The sequence below is a fragment of the Phascolarctos cinereus genome, unplaced genomic scaffold (genome assembly GCF_003287225.1).
Source record: "Phascolarctos cinereus isolate Bilbo 61053 unplaced genomic scaffold, phaCin_HiC Scaffold_1;HRSCAF=81, whole genome shotgun sequence".
In the NCBI taxonomy this organism is placed as follows: Eukaryota; Metazoa; Chordata; class Mammalia; order Diprotodontia; family Phascolarctidae; genus Phascolarctos; species Phascolarctos cinereus.
The window spans coordinates 217,005,056-217,025,551 of NW_027555514.1; the positions used below are offsets into that span (position 1 = coordinate 217,005,056).

Here is a 20,496-nt window from a genome sequence, read left to right on the forward strand (position 1 = left end):
TGAAGAGAGAGGCTGGAAGAACCACCATGAGCAGAAGAGGAAAGAGTGACGGTAATGGGAGCCATCCACCTTGCTCAGATCAGTCCAGGAAGGCTTCTTGTGGGAGGAGGAATTTCAGAGGAGAAAGGGCTGTTTAAGATCATCAGATCACACATTTAGAGATAGAAAGGATGGAGGTGATCATCGAGTCCAGCCTCTTCATTATGCCAGTGAGGAAGCAGAGATAGGATCTGATCCCAGTCCAACACTAATGTTTTATTTTGTTTTGTTTTCCTACTCTGAGCATGTTGCCTCTGTTATTTATAGGATCTAGAGACGGACAGGAACTTAGGGGTCAACCCTCTCATTTTACAGAGGAAATTAAGATCCAGAGAAAGAAAAAAAAAGATCCAGAAAAAGGAAGCAATTTGCCCAAGGCCACACAGACAGCGTAGATCAGAGTCATGATTTGAATTCAGTTCATCTAACTACAAACACAATTTTCTTTCTACTATTTAGCTGTTTTTTTCCTTCCCCTCCCTTTTCCTTTTCTTTTTTCTTTCTTTCTCATGATGAAGTAGGGAGAATAGGTCAGGTAACTGCTGGTAAAATCTCAGGTACTTGAGAAAATAGAGCAAAAATAGGGCCTATGAGAGAAAGGGAAGTAATGGTCCCTCTAGGAAGTGACTAAATTGGAGGTGAAAGGTGCCTGTGAGGTCAAGAGTAGAGGGAGAGGGCTGGGGTGGAAAGAGTCTGAGATGGAAGGGATGAGGTAGGAGAGAAAAACTCCATCTGGATTGTGTCCTGCCAGAAGAACTTGAGCTGCTGTTCCCACCTCCTCTTTCCTGGCATAACCCACGGGAAATGCACGATTTGGGGATCAGCTTTCAGCTGCTGATTCCTAAGGGAGCAATTCACAGCCTGTCTCCTAGTGGGGATCAGAGGAGAAGCCTGGACCCTTAATCCAGCCAAGCCATCTTCTGACTTGAACTTTCTTCTGACTCCATCTATAACCAATCCCCTCTCGTACCAGCTCTAATCTTGCCTGGGTCTTACATGCCCCATATGTTTCCAACTTGGCACTGCTCCAAGAGCTGAGATACATTCTATCCATCCATCCATCTATCCATCTATCCATCCATCCATCCATCCATCCCCAGAGCCAGGCCCCTGGCCACTTACCCTTTGCATTAGAAGCCTGTTGATAGCTTCCCTATAGTTATGTCTTTTATATCCAAACTAGTGTGTACCTTCTCTGCTTCTGTTATGAGTGGGGAAGGAGGCTCACAGCTGGCCAGCAGCTGGAAGAACTCTGCTCCTTCTCCAGGCTCAAACTGTTCCCTTGGGAGAGGATAAGAAAAACAGAGAAAAGTACCCAGGGTAAACAGGGGAAATATGGGAAGGTCTCTGGGAAGGGTCTCATGGGGCGAGGTTCCCTCTCCTGGTCTTGTCTTCTAGGTCATGGAATCTGAGTTGAAAGAAATTTCTACTAGAATCTGGTCCAACCCCAAATTCTTTGTATGACGTTCACAACAAGGATTTATCCCATCTCTCTCTGAAGTCAACCAACGATCAGGAACTTACTACCTTCTATGACAATCATTTTTGTATGGTCTGATTGTTGTGAAATTTTTCTTCATAAAGACAGTATCTAGGAATTTTCCTACAATGTAAGGAATATAAAGGAACTATCTAAGTAACCTGCAAGATGGGAAGACATTTCACAGTCTATCAGCATCAGGTACTGAAGAGGCAGTAGCTACTATTAAAGAAAGCCTCTGCAGCTAAGAGTTCAGTCACCACCAAGAGAGAGGTCAGCAGAGTTGATTAGACAGTGCCCATCAAATGTGAAACGTAAGATGGCTAATTAGGAGTATTACAAAACCATTTTATGTCATGATAAGGCTTGTCTATCAGTCTCTCAGCAGATGGCAATAGTGGTTATAAGTTAAATTACTGAATTCTGTTCTACTGCTTCTGTAAGGCATACTGGGATTCTTTTTTATGATTATCATTATTTTCTGTATAGGAATAGTTTCTCAGTCAAATTGTGATTGACTGAGAGGATCCGTCTTGCCCATTGGGCTTATATAAAAAGCAAGCCAGTAACTTCTGATTAAGATGAGAACATAAAAGGTCCTAGAAAAGTCCGGCTCTCTCACAAATACTCCAACAAAATTCTGAAAACACACTAGAAGGAAGAACGACAAAGAAAACCAAAGAGAAATATCAGTACACTCTTCTCTCTAGTCCAAGACTACAGAAAAAGACTGTCAGAAGCCTGTAGACATTCTGAACAGAGACAAGCAGAGGAGGAGGAAGTAGCACCACAAAGCTGGTACCTAAAACTAGCAGGATTTTGGCTTGGCCTGTGGAGCAACAGGAGATAGAGCTAGTCACCTTAGCTCACAGGACAAAGAGACAGGGCCAAGCAGTATGTGCTCACCTGCCACTTTCCAAGAGGTCCAAACTAGCAGCCATCAGCAACCATTATGCTGGAAACCCACCAAACAGCTAACCTTATACCTAGCTATCATTCCCAGTTACTTATGTTGGAGCCCCAGCAGGAGACAGGACCAACACAGTGTCTGGAGAACTCACATCTAGGACACTCTGCAAGAAGCCTAAAACCCGAACCCTCATCAAAGCCAATGCAAAAAACGGGGCCAGCAATCATAGAGCAGCCCCAGTATCAGGAACCTTGCAGGAGAACCGCAACCAGCATGATCTATGATATCTAGTTAGGGTCTGTCATGGCCACAGCAGGAGAAGCGAGTCTACTCCCAGATGAGGTTTGTGCAAGGAAGAAGAGATGGGGAAGAGGCCAAAACCTATGCTAGATAACCAGGAGACAATGCCAGAAGCCAGGAATTCTTATAGAAAAAGTAGCTTCCAAAGGCGTAGGAATCAGAGCCAATCAGAGACCGCTCATCACATCCAAGAGTGTGAGAGGGAGCAGAATCTGGTCCTAGCACTAAGTACTGTTCCAAATATTCTGGTAGGAGAAAGGAGTAAAGAAGAGAAAATGCCAAACACAATGAAAAAATAGTAGGGATTAAGAGTCTCTCAAGAGATAAATCCAAAAGACAAGAGTAACTCTACTACAAGTACAAGCAGAGTTTTGGAGGAAAGGATGGTTTAGCCACAGGGACTCCAAAGGTGGCTGGAAGAAATGAAGCAAGAGATAAAAAGTGAAATTAGAGCTTGAGGAGGGGGAAGAAATGGAAGGAAAATAAATACCTTAGAACAGAGGGTAGAAAATCTTGCTCAAAGAGTAGGCTCGCTGAAAAACAGAACAGAGCAAGCAGATGAACACCGTGAGACGAGAAATGCTATAACATTCAACCAAAACATTGAAAAAGTAGTTTAAAAAAAAAAATAAGGTACCTGCTATCAAAAGCAACTGATATTCAAAGAGGTCAAGGAAAGATCATTAAAGGATAAGACTTCCTGAAAACCATGATCACATAAAAGAACTTAGATACCATATTTCAATACATCATAAAATAAAATTAACCAGAACAATGTCAATCAGAGAGCAAAGTGAAAATAGAAAGAATCCAAGGATCGACTCCTGAAAGAATCCACCAATAGGGGCAGCTAGGTGGTGCAGTGGATAGAGTACCCACCCTGAAGTCAGGAGGACCTGAGCTCAAATCTGGCCCCAGATGCGTTAACACTCACTAGCTGTGTGACTCTGGGCAAGTCATTTAATCCCAACTGCCTCATCAAAAAGAAAAAAAAAAAGGCATTTAGCATGGGGCAGTTAGGTGGTGCAGTGGATAGAGCTCTGGCCTTGGAGCCAGGAGGACCTGAGTCCAAATCTAACCTCAGACACTTCACACTTACCAGCTGTGTGACCTTGGGCAAGTCACTTAACCCCATTGCCTAGCCAAAAAAAAAAAAAAAAGGAAAAGGTACATCTGCATAATCAAATCAAGTTCTTAAGGGAAGAAAATGTCCAGGAACTGGGCTTCTACTTGAAAGAAGGCAAGCCTCAGAATCTAGACTCTTGCTAGTAGCCCTAGGGCCGAAGCTCTGTTTCTTTTTGCAAGAATACCCTAGACTAGGATTTCAGCTAATCTCAAAGCTTGAGACAGGAGACTACAGTCAAAATGGCATCCTCAGTGAGAAGTGAACTTCAGGGAGCTCACAGGAATGACTCACCCAACAAAGATGCTGTACCCTTCCAGAGGCTTCACAAGGACATCATGAGAAGATAGCAGGGCCCTGAAAGCACCAAGAGTGTGAGTTGCCTTGGTCACATGTATTCCCTATGTGTGTGCTGCTCTGTTTGGGAACTATGTATATCCCCTCTTCCCACTGACGCTTTGTGTAGTTAAAAGGAGAGTACACCCCACATTTATGAAAGCGTGTTTTGCTACTACTGTTCATGCTATTCCATTTCAGTAAATGACTTTGCCTTGTGCTAATTGTGTCCTCTGGCTAACTAGAGTAAAGGAAGGGGCTAATGATCTATGATTGAAGAAGTGCAAAGTATCTTGAAACTAGGTTGTTGCCCCCCTGGATATACAACTTGTGAATGCAAGTTGGGGGGGGGTGGCTCTCCCACAGGGAGGGCTACATTTATAGAGCTGAATTATGCTTCACTCCAAATTGTACCCCCTGCTACTAGTTTGACCTTCTGGGGCCAAGCAGAGAAAGTCTAATCTCTCTCCTACATGACACCCCTTCAAATAATTGAAAACAGCTCTCCTATCCTCCAGACTAACCATGCCCAACGTCTCCACCTGATCCCTGTATGTATGGCGTAGCCTCCCATTCGCTCATTCTGCAAGAGATCATCCTCCTCTATGTAGATTTTGTTTTGACAGTGTCCATCCCTGAAATACAGTGTCCATCTGTGCAGAATCTCCCCAAATCACCCCGACCTAGGGAGCATATGGTAACAGACCAGCCAAATATGAAAAAAAGGTACAGGTTTCTCAGTGGGCCCAAATACTCTCCATAAGCTCATTGTGCTCTGCCCTTTCCACCCTTAGCTACTACTCTAGTTTCATAGCTTAGTAAGAATAGCTTGCATATGTAGTAACTAAGATATATCACATAATAGCATTGTACAAAGCACTTTTCACAAACATCATCTTATTTGATCCTTTTAAACAACCCTGTGTGGTAGATAATATAGCTCTCTAACACAACCAATTGTGTTACCTTAGGCAAATCACTTCCCGTCCACTGGAGGTCAGTTTTCTCATCTATAAAATGGGAGTGATTGGACTAGATTATTTGTGGGGTCCTTTCCAGCTTTAATATTCTTAGCCTGATAATTTTTTTTATAGCTCACAATTCTGTGTTGGGGTTGTTTTTTTTTAAAAAGGCAACTGGAGTTAAGTGACTTACCCAGGGTCACAGAGCTAGTAAGTGTCAAGTGCTTGGTCTGAGGCCAGATTTGAACTTAGGTCCTCCTGACTTCAGGGCCAGTGCTCTATCCACTGCATCACCTAGCTGCCCCGAGTTCTGTTTTCTTTTGAACACCTCTGTGAGGCAGATCATTGGAGCATTATCATTCTCATTGTACAAATGAGGAAACCAAGGCTCAGAAAGGTGAAGTGACTTATTCACAGTCACACAGCTGAGAAGGTACAGTGGGGAGTTGAACAAATAGTCCCTTAGGGAAGCCCATGATCTATTCCTGTAGAAGAAAGAACATTGGTTTGGAGATAAAGTCTTGAATTTGAGTCCTGGCCTGGCTGCTTTGGGCCTCAATTTCTTCTTGTTGACAATGAAAGGATTAGACAAGATGCTTTATGATTTCCACCTCCACCAGCACCTTCCACTACTGTACCACCACCAGCAAAATGCTGAAGTGGAAAGTCTGAGAAAGGGAAGAAATGACATCCACTGTTTCATTATTAGTCCTCTGCAATCCTACTTAGTCACTATGCTGATCAGAAATTCTAAGTCTTTCAAGGTTGTTTGTCTTTACCATGTTGTTGTCATTGTATATAAATTGTTTTGGTCCTGCTCACTTCACGTTCCCCAGGTTTCTCTGAAACCATTCTCTTAGACTAATATTCATATATCCTAGCTTATTCAGCCATTCCTCAAGTGATAGGTACCCCCTCAGTTTCCATTTCTTTGCTGCTATAAAAAAAGAGTTATAAACATTTCTGTACATCCTTAGAGTTGGTTTTGCAGAGGACTAAACCTTAAGGTAGGGAAAGATTGATCTGGATGACAGACCCCCTCCTCATTCCCCACTCTGTCATCTCCTATTTGCTGCATAAAGGAGAAAATGGATCATCTGTTCCCTTTTCTTGGAGCTGCCTCTGGGATGGTAAGCTCTATGGGGATGGCATGAGAGCATGCTTGCCCTGATCTTCCATGGCAGAACCCCTTGCCTAAGAGTTCCCTTAGATACCAAGCCTCAAAGGCTGGGGAGGGGATGGAGGTGGAGCTGCTGTTGCTGTGACTTGAGTTTCATTTTATTAATAATAATAATGTTGTTGTTGTCGTCAGTCGTTTCAGACATGTCCGACTATTCATGACCCCATTTGGAGTTTTCTTGGCAAAGATACTGGAGTGGTTTGCCATTTCCTTCTCCTGCTCATTTTACAGGTGAGGAAACTGAGGCAAACAGGTTAAGTGACTTGTCCAGAGCCACACAGCTAGTAAGTCTGAGACCAGATTTGAACTCATAAAGAAGAGTCTTCCTGATTCCAGGCCCACTATCCGCTCTACCACCTAGCTGTTTCCGATAATAATAATCATTTCCATATTGCTTTAAGATTTACAGAGTGCCTCCCCCACAACACTACTAATCAAAAGAGAGGCAACGTGACATAGTAGACAGAATGATACATTTGCAATCAGAAAGACTTGGGTACAAATCCTGCCTCTGCTTCTTATGAGTTTTGTGACTGTGGATAAGTCACTTAACCTCTGTGTGCCTCCAACAACTAACGAGGCATTAACTTCTAAACCACAGACTTATCAGCTGAGAGGGTTCCCTATACAGACAAATCACTGATTTCTTTGCCTGCTCCTCATAACAACCATAGGAGGTGGGGAGTGGGAGTATTAGCATCTCCATTTTACAAATAGACAAACTGACACTCCAAGGGCCATTTGGGGGCACAGTGGACTTGGATTCAGGAAGATCTGAGTTCAAACTCCACATCCAACACTTCCTAGCTGTGCAACTCTAGGTAAATCCTTTAACGTCTGCCAGTCTAGCGGTGCCTGCCATCTGTAAAGTGGGGAGATGATAGCGCCTACCTGCCAGGGTTAATATGAGGATTAAATGAGATTCTATCTGTAAAGTGCTTTGCAAACCTGAAAGCTCTGTCGAAATTTATTGTTAGGAGTAGCAGAGGCCACACAACTGATAAGTGATTCAGCCGAGAATCAGACCAAGATCTTCTCATTTCCAAAAACACCTCCCTAGAGATGCCTGCTTCAACCACCCAGATCTGCCAAGGAAGGCAAGAGGAGAGCCACTGGGATTTTTCTAGCCTGATGGTTCCAACTTATGGGTCAAGGACCCTTGTGAAGACCACAGAGTTATTGTGAGGAGTCAGAAAATCATATATATGGACACCAAATGTTGCCATATCCATTCTCAATGAACAGATCCAAATAATATAACTATTATCAGAGATGGAGGTTCCTGATGTTAAAAAGGGGTTCCTGTGCTCACAAAGGTTGGGAACCACGATCTACTTATTGGATCAAGTGGACTATCCATCTTCAAACTCCTCTTAGAAGGCATAGTGAGTCAATGGATCCTATATGGATCATGATGAGGGACCAGTTAAGTACCTGCTAAAGTGAAGTTACTGTGCTTTGTAGGGGGCATGTAGGATGCTACAATACATAAGGCATAACCACCAGACACACACATTCACATATCATGGTACCATGGAAAGATCACTGGATTATGAGTTAGGTGACCTGAGCCCAACCCAGTCACAGTCTAGGTGTGTGATCTTGGGCAAGCCACTTTAACTTCTCTGTACCTCAGTTTTCTCACCTGTAAGATGAGAGGGTTAGACTAGATAGATCAGGGATTGGCAAACCATGGCCTGAGGGTCAAATCCAGCCTGCCACCAGCTTATTGATCCCTGGATGAGATGGCCTCCAAAGTCCCTCCAAGCTCTAACAATTTCTCAATCTATATTCTCAATCACACACATCCTCTCATGTAGGTTAAACATAAGGAAGAACTTTCCTTTAGGTAAAGCTGTCAGACACTAGAATGAGAAAACAGGGCAGACTGCAAAGCCATCTCCCTAGGAAAGCTATATATGTGGAAGAAATCCATTCATCTGTGGTGGCAGGGGGTGGAATGGGGAAGTGTTGATGACTGAGATAACCTCTCAAGGACCCACCCAATTTAAGGCATCTAAAATTCTAGATGCAGCCAGTGGAGGGCTAAGTGAATGGGCACATGAGAGAAAGGATGGATGGATGGACCAAAAGATAGAGGAACAGGTTGGGAGGGGGTGAGGAGGGAAGATGGATTGTCTTGGCTAGGCTGATGGACAGACATAAGGATGGATGGATGGTGGTTGAGGTTTGTTTACTGGCAAACCCCAGTCTGACATCGCTGAGGGAGAGAAACAGCAGCTGGCACATCAGAGGGCTCTTAGGGAAGCTCATGGGGATGATTTAGATGGGAATGAATCAGCTCCATATGGATTAAGTGTCCCTGCAAATCCTGGGATCTTACAGATGAGGGGACGGGGCAAGGGCACCATAGGGGAGGTGGGGGAGGGGTGGTGCAGACTAAAGTTGCTGCCAATACGCACTAGATCCAATCAAAGCCAGAAGCCTCAGAAGTGAGCAGGAATAGGCCAGGTTCTCCAACTCAGGCACACCCTTTCTGCCTTTCTCTCCTTCTGCCCTTCTTTATATGCATCCTTTCTGTATGGCCTCATCTATCTATCCTCCCTTCTCTCTACTGATCTTTGAATCTCCATCTCCCTTTCTCTCTCTGCCTCCCTCCGTTCATCTGTCTTCCTTTTGACCCTGGTCTCTGTCTTTCTTGGTGTCCAGTCCCAGACTCCTCTATCTCTCCTTCTCCACCTTCCCAGTCTCTCCATTATTCTTTGGGACAAACATAATGAAGGTGATGACTCCCAGCTTGCTGGTTGCAATGAGATCAAGAGATGCCTAGATGTGATTCAAGGGTCTTAAAGAGAAATCACCACGTGTAAGTGCTAAGCTCTATGTGAGGCTTCCAACCTCACTCCCTCCTATTGCACTTTTAACCCATGTCCCCCCTCAAAGAACAGTTGGCTAACAATCTGAGCTATTCAAAAATAGAAGGAGATGCCTCACTGGAAGTCTTCAAGCACCAGACGACCATTTGTCAGGGATGGTAGGGAAGGAATGCTTTTTTCCAAGTAAGGGTTCCACTACATGGCCTCTGAGGTCCCTTCCTCCTCAGAGATTCTGTGGAAATTGTCCCTCTGCAGGCATGAAGTGAATTCCTTTCTCTCCAAGTGTCACACACACACACACACACACACACACACACACACACACACACACACACACATCCCTTGTGACAGGCACTAACCCTAACCCTTTTCCAAATCCCTTTAATCAACTTCAGTCAGATCAGATTATCCCTGATGACTCTAACTTATATAGTGCTCTGAGGGCTGCTTTCCTTGAAAGGGAGGAAATAGTCCCATTTTACAGATAGGAGCCTGAAGGTCAGAGGTTTAAGTGACTTGTCACTTAATTAGTCATATAATTAGTGAGTGTTAAGAGTTAGCATTCAAATCCAGATTTCATGACTCTTTGAGGCCTGTTGACTTTTTTTCCCTCTCTATTTTGCCAACTCTAATTTCCCTTCAAGCTGTTAAGTGTTTGGCTCCTTCCATGTCCCTGAGCCACTTTGCTAGGGAGAACGTTGGAGATGACCAGAGGATTTCTGAGCCAAAGACTTCTGGTTAAACTGCCGGCTGGGGGGATTCTCCTTGGCAACATTTCTCTGCCCTGAACACCATGCACATGTACAAACACACATACACACGTATACATATACACATTCACACATATCTACATGCATACACATGCCATTCATACAGGGCCCTGAAAGGTGACTATAGCTATTCAATTGGCTGCCATATTCAGGGCACCAGCCACGTGTGGGATAGTCACATATGACAATCGGTTGAAATATCTCAGCCTCTCTCCCCCCACCCCCATTGGTGATCTATGGGCTGCGTGCCCTGTAAAAATTATTTATCGGGGCCTCAGAGTGTCCTGATTTAGTGCTGCTGCCTCTGGGGCCGAGGGGCCCGCCTGCCCGAGCTTGAGCAGTAAACGACGCTAAAAAGTTAAACGGCTAACGTCGGGGCTCACTTGAGGAGGCACCATAAAGCTGTCGGAGCCCTTTAAATCAGGAGCTGAGGATTCCCTGAGACATCTTCTCACCATATGCCATAAGCCAGGAAGACTCACTGCTGTATCCCATCCCATCCTCCACCCCTCCCACCCCCTACCAACCCACACACCTAGTGGCCCAAATGGGTGCAGGTATCAAAGGGGCGAAGGCCCCGGGATGGGCAGAAGGGGTTGCCAAGCATCCTTCTCTAGGTATCTTCCTTCATGTACCAGCCTAGAGCAGTCTGACGAATGTTGGGGGGCAGAGTCATCTGATTATTGCCCCTGTTTTGGGAAAGCCGAATCAGCGCCATATCCAGTCCTGTTCCTTTGCTTTCAAGACTTCTAGGGAAAGATAAAGCCTCACAACAGGTTTGGGGAAGTCATTCCCTGGTTTTTCCCTCCAATCCAAATGCACCTTTAGCTTTGAAGATGAGAGGAGAGAGGGGAAGAAAGGGTTTACAACTCATCGAAGAGACCTCACTATGAACCCAGCTCCCTGTCCCCTGAGACTTGAAGAGGGTAATCCCTTCTGTCCTGCCTTCCTCCTCCTCCTCTTCCTCCTCCCAGAACCCAGCCTTCCCTTTTCCAACACACTCTTTTGATCTGATCACAGACAGCCTGGTACAAGGTAAGTGCTGAATTTAACATCAGAAGGCTTGGCATTGAAGCCTGACCCTACCACTTGCTAGCTGTGTGAGGCTGGGCAAGTTACTGGCCCTCTCTGGGCTTCCTATTCTTCCCTGTAAAAGAAGAGGGTTGGAGCAGATGATCCCTAAAGACCTTTCTAGCTTTGTCCTTCTTTGAGAAAAACCCTCTCCCAACGATGTGTATAATGAGTTCTGTGGGCACAGCTAGAGGCGGGCCGGGTGGCGGGACACTGGGGAAAATGATGCCTCCCTGAACCCCAGTCGGTGCTGCCCCCGTCTGGCCAAGTAGGAGAGAAGGCAGGTCCCAGCAGGCTGTCTATCATGATTCCTTTCAGCAGCAATAAACCTCACCTCTTAAAACCTCTGCTCGGGTCCCTAATATTTGCCTGGCCATATATCTCCGGTGATATATGGACAGAAATTGCTCATAAGAGACTATAAAACTTCCCAGCCAAGAAAGGGAGAAGGCGAGCCAGGATGGGCACAACCCAGGCTTCCAGCAGGCTCCAAGCTGTACCACTAGCGTCTGCCTCCTCCACTACCATCCCAATCCCTGGGCGGACGGGATGGGAATGGGGCTGCTTTTCCCACCCCCCTGCCCCCCAGGCCAGAAGACAGAAAACTAGAAGGAAGCTAGTGGGGAGGAGGGAGGTAAGGGGAAAGGAATAAACCTTTCTAGGAATAAACCTGCCATGTGCCAGGGGCACGATACGAAATACTTTTACAAAAATCATCTCATCTGAAACAGCTGAGGCAAACAGAGGTTAAATGACTTGCCAAAGGTCACACAACTAGTCAGCATCTGAAGCAGGATTTGAACTCAGGTCTATCCTGACTTCAGGGCTCAATGTTCTATTCACTGAGCCACGGCTACTCCCTAAACAAGGGGGGTAAGAACCAAAGAAATATTTCTAAGTTTCTCAAAGGTCATTACTGGGTCTCACCATGTGAAAAGTTTTGGATTTGGGGTCTAATCCTAGGTCACATGACCTTGGGCAAGTGCTTTAATCTTCCTATGACTCAGTTTTCCCATCTATAAAATGGAGATGACACCCACCCTAGCTACCTCATTAGCTTATGAGACCCAATTTTTTTAAAAGTATGTGAAAAAGTGGGGCAGCTAGATGGCACAGTGGATAGAGCACCGGCCCTAGATTCAAGAGGAACTGAGTTCAAATCTGACCTCAGATGCTTACTAGCTGTATGACCCTGGGCAAGTCACTTAACCCCAATTGTCTTTTAAAAAATATATATGTGAAAAGTATAACATGTTACAGAAGATGCTATATTTAGCTATAGGTATGCATAGAGTATGGGTCTGATACTCTCTGCACAGCTATCATAGTTACCTTCCATTAAAGTCCTGCTCTGAGGGGCATCGAGGTGATACAGTGGTTAAAGCACCAGCCCTGGAGTCAGGAGGACCTGAGTTCAAATCTGGCCTCAAACACATAACACTCACTAGCTGTGTGACTCTGGACAAGTCACTTAACCCCAATTGGCTCAAAAAAAAAAATCCTGCTTTGAGGGCTTATCATGACTCAGAGCTAACCCTGAAAGCTATGTGAACCAAGTTCAAGCTCTGGCAGGTCCCACCAAGCTGGAAGGGCCAGGTTCAAGTGCAGACCTGGTGATGAACTTTGCCTCATCTTTACCAGCCTAGCTAAGTTCAGAGAGACTTATGATCAACTAATGTTTCTTTTTTTTGGTGGGGGGTGGTGGACGGGGAGGGTACAAACTAACCCCTAAAGGTCATCTGTCAAGGCTGCAGAAATGTTGTGATCTCTGTTAGCAGGGGGTGGCCCATCCACACTAATGAAATCACAAATCCTTAATGTATTTAAGTCAGCATTAGAATCTTCTTCCTGGGTGGTAGTACAGTGGAAGAAGACATGGTCTTCATGAAGTGCAGTTGGAAGGATGAAGGCTAGTCACCAGAAGGGATGTCTCAACACAGATAGTTGAGAAGAGACCAGTAAGAGATGGCTTAAAGAGGGTGTGGCAACATAGGTTCACAGGGTTTAAAACTGGAGAGAACCTATGTGGTCCGAACTGTTCATTACATTTGAGGAACCCCTTCATGTGTAGCTAAGGAAACTGGGGCTAAGAGAGGACTTTCAAGGGTAGCCTAGTGGATAGAGCACTGGCCCTGGAGTCAGGAGCATCTGAGTTCAAATCTGACCTCAGACACTCACTAGCTGTGTGACCCTGGGCAAGTCACTTAACTCTGCCTCAGAAAGAAAGAAAGGATTTTAAGTCACTTGACTAAGCAGCAAGGCTAGAAGCTGAACCCTGGACTTCGGTCTTGAAGTCTCTGTTGTACTGCACCATGCATTCTGCGTCTACAAGTAAGGTTCTGGCTGATAGAACCTCTAGATCTTCCAGCCCAAGGGTTTTCTGATCCTTCTGGCTCTACTCCAGAAGCCCTGTGCTTTTCCTGAGCCCGAAGGCTTTGGATTCCGCCACTCTTCTTAGCTCGTCACTCATCATACCCTAGTCCCTGCCACCAACCTTCAGGGCTCCATATCACCTATGAGAAACAACTTCTTCACTGGGAAGCAGCCAGGAGGCATATGGGAAGCCAAGACATGCCCCCTTCTTGGGCTCTTTCAGGGCAAGGGACATCACATTCACCCCACCCCACCCCCTCTCCACTAGATAGAGTGGGGGTGAGTGGGGAGCCAGGGGCTGGAGGAGAGTCACATATTCAGAGGGACTGAATGATTTAGAAGAAATCCCTTTCCCTTCAGTGTCCCACCTTGTTCTTGGACCTTCTCTCTCCTGTCTCCCCCCAGCCCCTGCCCTTTCCCACCAGTGTCCTCCAGTCCTTGTCCTTCTCTGCCTAGTATTCTCTGGCCCCTTCCTTTCTCCCTCATGTTCCCTCACCCCCTGCCCCTCCCCCCAGTATCCCTCCTGCCTCTTCCCCTCAAGTGTACCCTAGCCTCTGCTCCTCTTCCCACAGTGTCCCCTCCATCCCTGCTTTCTTCTTCAAGTAAAGCCTCTTCCCTTCTTTGCCTGGAATCCTCTAGCCCCAGGCGCTCTTTCCACAACATCTTCTGGCTTCTGCCACTCTGCCCACAATGCCCTCTAGTCCCTGGTGTCCTCTCAGCCCCTGCCCCTCTCTCCTATGTCCCCCTCAGTCCCTGTCCCTTCTACCAATGTTCTCCAGTCTCTTCCCTTCTCTACTGCAGCGTTCCCTCATCCTTTGCCCCTCCCCTACTCCTTCCTCTCTGTGGTTCCCAGCCTCAGCCCCTCTCCCCCGTGTCCTCTAGCGCCACCCCACTTTGGGTGGTGGTCCCCAACCTCTGTCCATCTCCCTGCAGTGTCCTCCAGTTCTCTGCCCTGTGTCCAAAGTTCTCCATCCCTCTCCCCCTAGCATCCTGGTGTCTCTTCCCTTCTCCCACAGTCCCCTTAGCCCAGTGCCTTCCAGTACTGCCCCCTCCCCTTCTAATGCCCCTTCAATCCCTGTCCCTCTCCCACTAGTGGCCTCCAGCCCCTTCCCTTCATGTTCCCTCCCCACTCAGTGGCACCTCAGCCCCTCCTCCCCAGTGTTCCCCCTTTCAGTCACAGATCAGGAGGAGCATCCCGCAGACCCCCCAGGCTGCCCTGCTATCTCCCCCCTCAGCATCTCCCACCAACCCTACTTTTCTTTAAGTTTCCAATCCAACCTTCTTCCAATAATAATGATAAAGCAGGAAGCCCGGCCCTAGGACAGTGCAGATTTTTCTTCTTGACACGGAGTTTCCGATTAAAGGCAAAGGGACATAAATCCTCCCTCATAATTGCTACACTCCAGCTCTGAGCCACACCATCTCCTCATTCCACATCCTTCCCCATGCCCCCCCAGTCTCAGATCCTGCCCACCCCTTGGGGTGGGCCAAATCCCAGGTATTGACCCAAGTGGCCATGGCACTGGATAAACCTGCTGCTAGGCTCCATGGGGTTCTCTTCCTTACCTCTCAGTCTCAAATAAGCTTCTGAGGACCTGAGTCAGGTAACTCCCAATACATTGTAGACTTTTCCAAGCTGTTTCCTCTTCTGTAAAATGGCGGGTTTGGGTTAGATGATCTCTAAGGTCCCCTCTGGCTCTTAATCCTGTCATTTTATGACCTCTTTTTACACCCATCATTTCATTTTATTCCCACAGTGACCCTGTGAATTAAGTAAGACCAGAGCAGAGCCAAAGGTTAGGTATAATCAAAGGAGGGTGATTTAGGGTGCAGCATACAGTGGGATACAAGCAGGGGCCCTTAAAAAATATTAGTCTTTATACATGCACATCTGTTTGTACCGAGAGCTGGAAGCATTTGAGTCCCTCAAACCCACTAGAGGAAATTGCAGAATGAAAGAGGCAAAGGCATGTAAGGGTGTGTCTCTTTCAGACACAGATTAGTCCATATGAATATGAAAGAAGCAGTTAGGATGGTCGGAGACTACTCTCTAGCCGGTAGGCCAATACAGCCTACGTGAGAATTGAAAAGCAAAATAATGGAACTTCTGAATCAGGGCTGAAGTTTGTCAGTTGAAGAGAGTAGAGACCGTGAGTTCTGTGGAAATAATTCACTTTTTACCTTTCTGTTTTTTTGCATCTTGGCAAGCACCACCAGCAAAGGCATCTCACAGCAGAAGCCCACAGCTGTGGAGTCATCAGTGGGAAGAGTGGAGAGTCCTGGCACATGCTGCCAGTATGCTACTTGGGAGGTGGGAGGCCCAGAGCTGAGACCCCAGCTGGTCCTAGGTTGTGGGCCCCAATGATTTCCAAAAGTGTTTAGGATTATCAGGGCCTTAGGATATCAACTGACCCCAAAGCTGGAGATTATGGAGGCTACAAGCCTCAGTGTCAGAACCCAGTCCCGCTGATCAGGGCTAGTCTGCTTAACGAACAGACGTTATGCCCCAAGAGGACATGACAAAGAGATATTGGTGGTGATGGGAAGAGTGTATGTGTGAGCAGGTGGTACACATTGCATAAATTCTCTCTGCCCCTGTACTCTACATGCGTACCCACTCCTTCTACTGATGTATTTATGAGAGAGCGTGCCCCACCCAGGTTTATGAGGAAGATGGTTTGTTGTTACTATTCCAGCTTCAGTAAATGCCTTTTTTTTTTCTTTTTAAGTTAATGTATCCCTTGCCTAACTACTGAAAAGGAAACACATTGATGGGGTTCATGGGCTATATAGTTTCAGGAGTGTGGACAAATAGAATACCTTGAATATTAAAGGGACCTAACTTGTGAGCTTAAATGGGGAAGGGGGGTAACACAGAGAGTACAACATGTTTTAAAACAAAATTTTTATTCATATCTTTTGTTTTAACATTGCTTACATATCCCAATGTACCTTTCTCTTCTCCTTCCCAGAGAGCCATCCTTTACAACAAAGAATAACAAGAGGGAAAAAATAGTTCAACAAAACTAACCAACATATGGAAGAAGTCTGCTATATACAGTGCTCCACACTCATAGTCTCCTACTTCTTCAAAGACGAAGGAGAAGTGCCTTCTTATCTCTTTTCTTTTGGGACAAACTTGGTCATTATTTTAAAGCTTTCCATTTTTTTATTGTCTTGTCATTATTCTTTTCCTTTACATTGCTGTAATCATTGCATATTATTTTCTGCTTGCTTCACTTTGCATCAGTTCATACTAGTCTTTTTCATACAAGTCCAGGTTTCTCTGAAATTGTCCTTTTCCTCATTTCTTATGGAACAATAATATTCCATTATATTCATATATCACAATTTATTTAGATATTCCCCAACTGATATGTATCAATCCCTTTGTTTGCAGTTCTTTGCTATAACAAAAAGTTACTACAAATATTTTTGTACATACAATGATAATAATCATAATCATACCAACTGGCATTTATAAAACACTTTCAAGTTTGCAAAGTACTTTACAAATATTATCTCATTTGATTCTCACCACAATCCTGGGAGGTGGGTGCTACTAAGATTCTCATTTTACAGATAAGGAAATTGAGGCAGGCAGATTAAGTCAAGGTTTCACAGATAGTGTCTGAGTCAGGAATCAAACTACATTTTACTGGACTCCCAGTTCCTTGATCTGTACTACCTAGTTACCCTATGGGCCCTTTTCCTCTTTCTTTGAATTCTTTTGAGTATAGGCCTAATATTGCTGGACAGTTTAGTGACTTTTGGGGCAAAGTTCCAATTTCAAACCACAGTTTCTTAATCTCTAATGTTAGGGACTGAATCTTTGGTTTCGTTAATACAAGGAACTTCTAGGTGAGGAAACTCTTTCTCCCAAGTAGGTTATCTGCATTTTCTCTGTATCTTAGTCTTTACACAAATCTTAGAAAGGAACAAACTCTAAAATCATAACAAAGCTTGTCCTTAAAAAAGCCATAAGAAAATTCACTTCCCTATCTTCTTTGCAGAGAGGCTATGGGTATGGGATTTAGTGTATAGTGTCAAACTCAGGTGATGTGTTATATTACCAAAAAAATGTTTTTAATCTCTTTTTTGTTGCAAGGCATGGATGGCTTTTTGGGTAAGGTGATTGGAACTATGGTATAAACTAAAAAAGATTTCAAGGGAAGTGACATCACCATCCTGGGGTGTGTTTCTTCACCCTCCCTCCACCTTCCTGCAATCCTCCCTGCCTTCAACATGCAAGTTTCTTCCTGGAAAGACTTATATGAACTGATGCCAAGTGAAGTGAGCAGAACCAGGAGAACATTGTACACAGTAACAGCCACATTATGCATTGACTAACTTTGATAGACTTATCTCTTCTTAGCAATGCAAGGATCTAAGACAACTCCAAGACTCTTGATGGAAAATGCTGTCCGCATCCAGAAAAAGAACTATGTAGTCTGAATGCAGATTGAAGCATATTATTTGCTCTCTTTTCAAAATTTTTTATTTTTTGTTTTGTTTCTTCTTTCTCATGGTTTCTCCCATTGGTTCTATTTCTTCTTTACAACATGGCTAATGTGAAAATAGGGGGGCTTTTTGTTTTTTGCTTGTTTGTTTTTGATGAGGCAATCGGGGTTAAGTGAGTTGCCCAGGGTCACACAGCTAGTAAGTGTCATGTGTCTGAAGCCAGATTTGAACTCAGGTCCTCCTGACTCCAGGGCCAGTGCTCTATTCACTGTGCTGCCTAGCTGCCCCTGAAAATAGGTTTAATATGAATGTATATGTTGCGCCTATATTGATTTACATGCTGTCTTGGGATGGGGGGAGGCGAGAGATGGGGAGAAAATTTAGAACTCAAAATTTTATAGAAGTAAATGTTGAAAACTAAAAATAAATAAATTAATTTTAAAAAACATGCAAGTTTCTTCCCCCTACCTCCTGCCTTCACCATGCAAGTCTTAGAGACTTACATAAAGCATCAACAGTTTAAGTGACCTGTCCAGTGTCAAACCTCTTGAATCCAGGTCTTCCTGGGTTCAGGGCTGACTGCTGTGCTCTTTTCTCTACATCATCAGATTATGGGTTCTCCAGGCCCTAGAGGTATTATCTGACCAAACCCTACTTTGCTCACCTGTCTCACAATTCTCTCCATCATGGAGTTTCTCATGAGGTCTGATCATAATGCTGCTGCAGTACCTTATTTTTCTTCCTACTTCCAGAGGACCTCATGCAAAACTTGTTCTGCCTCTTTGTAAGGTATTTATGAGCTAACACTATATATTAAAGTCGAATATGCACACGTCATATTGTGTGTTACACTTGTAACCCCTGTCCCAAAGCCATTTGGTATGGAACTCTCTCCCTGTTGGTGGAGATGAACGCCCTGCCCTGTGTGAGTGGTGGTTAGTGGCAGAGTTAGTGAAAGGTCAGAGAGATCCTGCCTTCTTGGGTCATCCTTTGAGGAGGACTCTCCAAGCAAGAGTCTTCTAGTCAGCTTTCAGCTTTGAGAGAAAAGATGGAAGAGTTGCTGAAGGTTGCCAAAGGAAAAGACTCTGGGAAGACATGAAAGGAGCATGCAATCTCCATCAAGTCCCTATTCCCCGCATGCTACTCTAGAGACTTTGGGAACCTCCCCTTGGGTGAGATCCAGGAACATCTCTCTTGGTGGGGCTGAGCTGAGCTGCTCCCAAAGGGAGAATTCCTTCACTCTATCGTCTGCCATATATTCTCCTTTGTACGCTTTCTCTGATTCCTGTTTTGCTCTGATTTGGATAAATTAGTATTCTTTGCTATTTGCTATGTGTGTTCATTGTGGAACTGGTATTCGGGGGAAGGAGAGGGGTCAAACCTTGGATATAGAGTTTGGGGTCCCCCTTCCCCCCAGAAATGAAAAAGCTGTCAAAAGTTAGCCCAAACCTCATTGTATCCCCTAAACTAATAATATTTAAGGGAGCAGATAGATATAGTCCTAGCCCAGTACCCCCTCTCTCTGAGGAAAACAGACAGTAGCCTCTGGCCTCAACCTCCTGCTTCACTTCTTGGTAGAAATGAAAGTCTCCATTGGAGTACGGTGGGAGGAGAAGAGCTGGGAGATTTCTATTCTGCCTCCCTTCAAGGTACACACAAGGACAGCCTCCTTGTCACACATGGGGTTCATTACTATCGCTACTCTCCTTGTAACACAGTCATCTATATTTGCACCTCACTCTTGCTAATTGAGCCCATGAGAATATGGAGTGTGTCTTATCCACACCTTACATCTCATCAAGCACTTTGCTCTAAGTGCTCTGCAAACAGTAGACACTTAATCAGAGCTACAACTAGGGCAGCACTGCCAGGGTTTTATTCCGGGCTAGAAAATTTAGAGGATGTTTTCTAGAAATATAATACCAGGAAATCAAGGACAGAAAGAAAGGTCCTGTGAGCAGCAAAGTAGTCAGAGCAACACTTTTCTGTGGTAGCAAAGAACTAAGAACAAAGAGGATGCCTATCAGCTGGGAGATGGTTAGACAAACTATGGTACATGAATGTAACAGAATATTACCGTGCCATAGTAAATGATGACTGTGAAGAATTCAAGGCAGTTAGGTGGTGCAGTGGACAGAGCACCAGGCCTGGAGTCAGGAAGACCCAAGTTCAAATGTGACCTCAGACACTCACTAGCTGTGTGACCCTGGGCTAATCATTTAACTCTGCTTGCCTTAGTTTCTTTATTTGTAAAATGAGCTAGAGAAGGAAATGGCAAGCTCTTAGCACAGTACTTGGCACGTAATAGGTGCTTAATAAATACTTGTTCCCTCTCCCTCCCTTCTTCTGTATTTTATTTTATTCATTTCAAAACATTATTCTGAGGGGCAGCTAGGTAGCACAGTGGATAGAGCACCAGCCCTGGACTCAGGAGGACCCCGGTTCAAATCTGACCTCAGACACATAACACTTACTAGCTGTGTGACCTTGAGCAAGTCACTTAACCCTATTGCCTAGCCAAAAAAAATATATATATATATATATTATTCTGAGAAGGGGTTCAATAGGTTTCACCAGACTGCCAAAGGGGTTCAGGATATCCAAAAAGATTAAGAAATCCTGACCTAAAGAGTGAGTCTCAGTTGAGGAAGGAA

The 20,496-nt window shown here is 44.9% G+C and overlaps 1 long non-coding RNA gene across 3 annotated transcripts in view; it reads right to left on the bottom strand.

The window, feature by feature from the left end:
• Positions 1–20,496, bottom strand: part of LOC110194034 (uncharacterized) — a 133,386-nt gene that overhangs the window by 68,085 nt on the left and 44,805 nt on the right. The gene's annotated exons all lie outside the window — the stretch shown is intronic.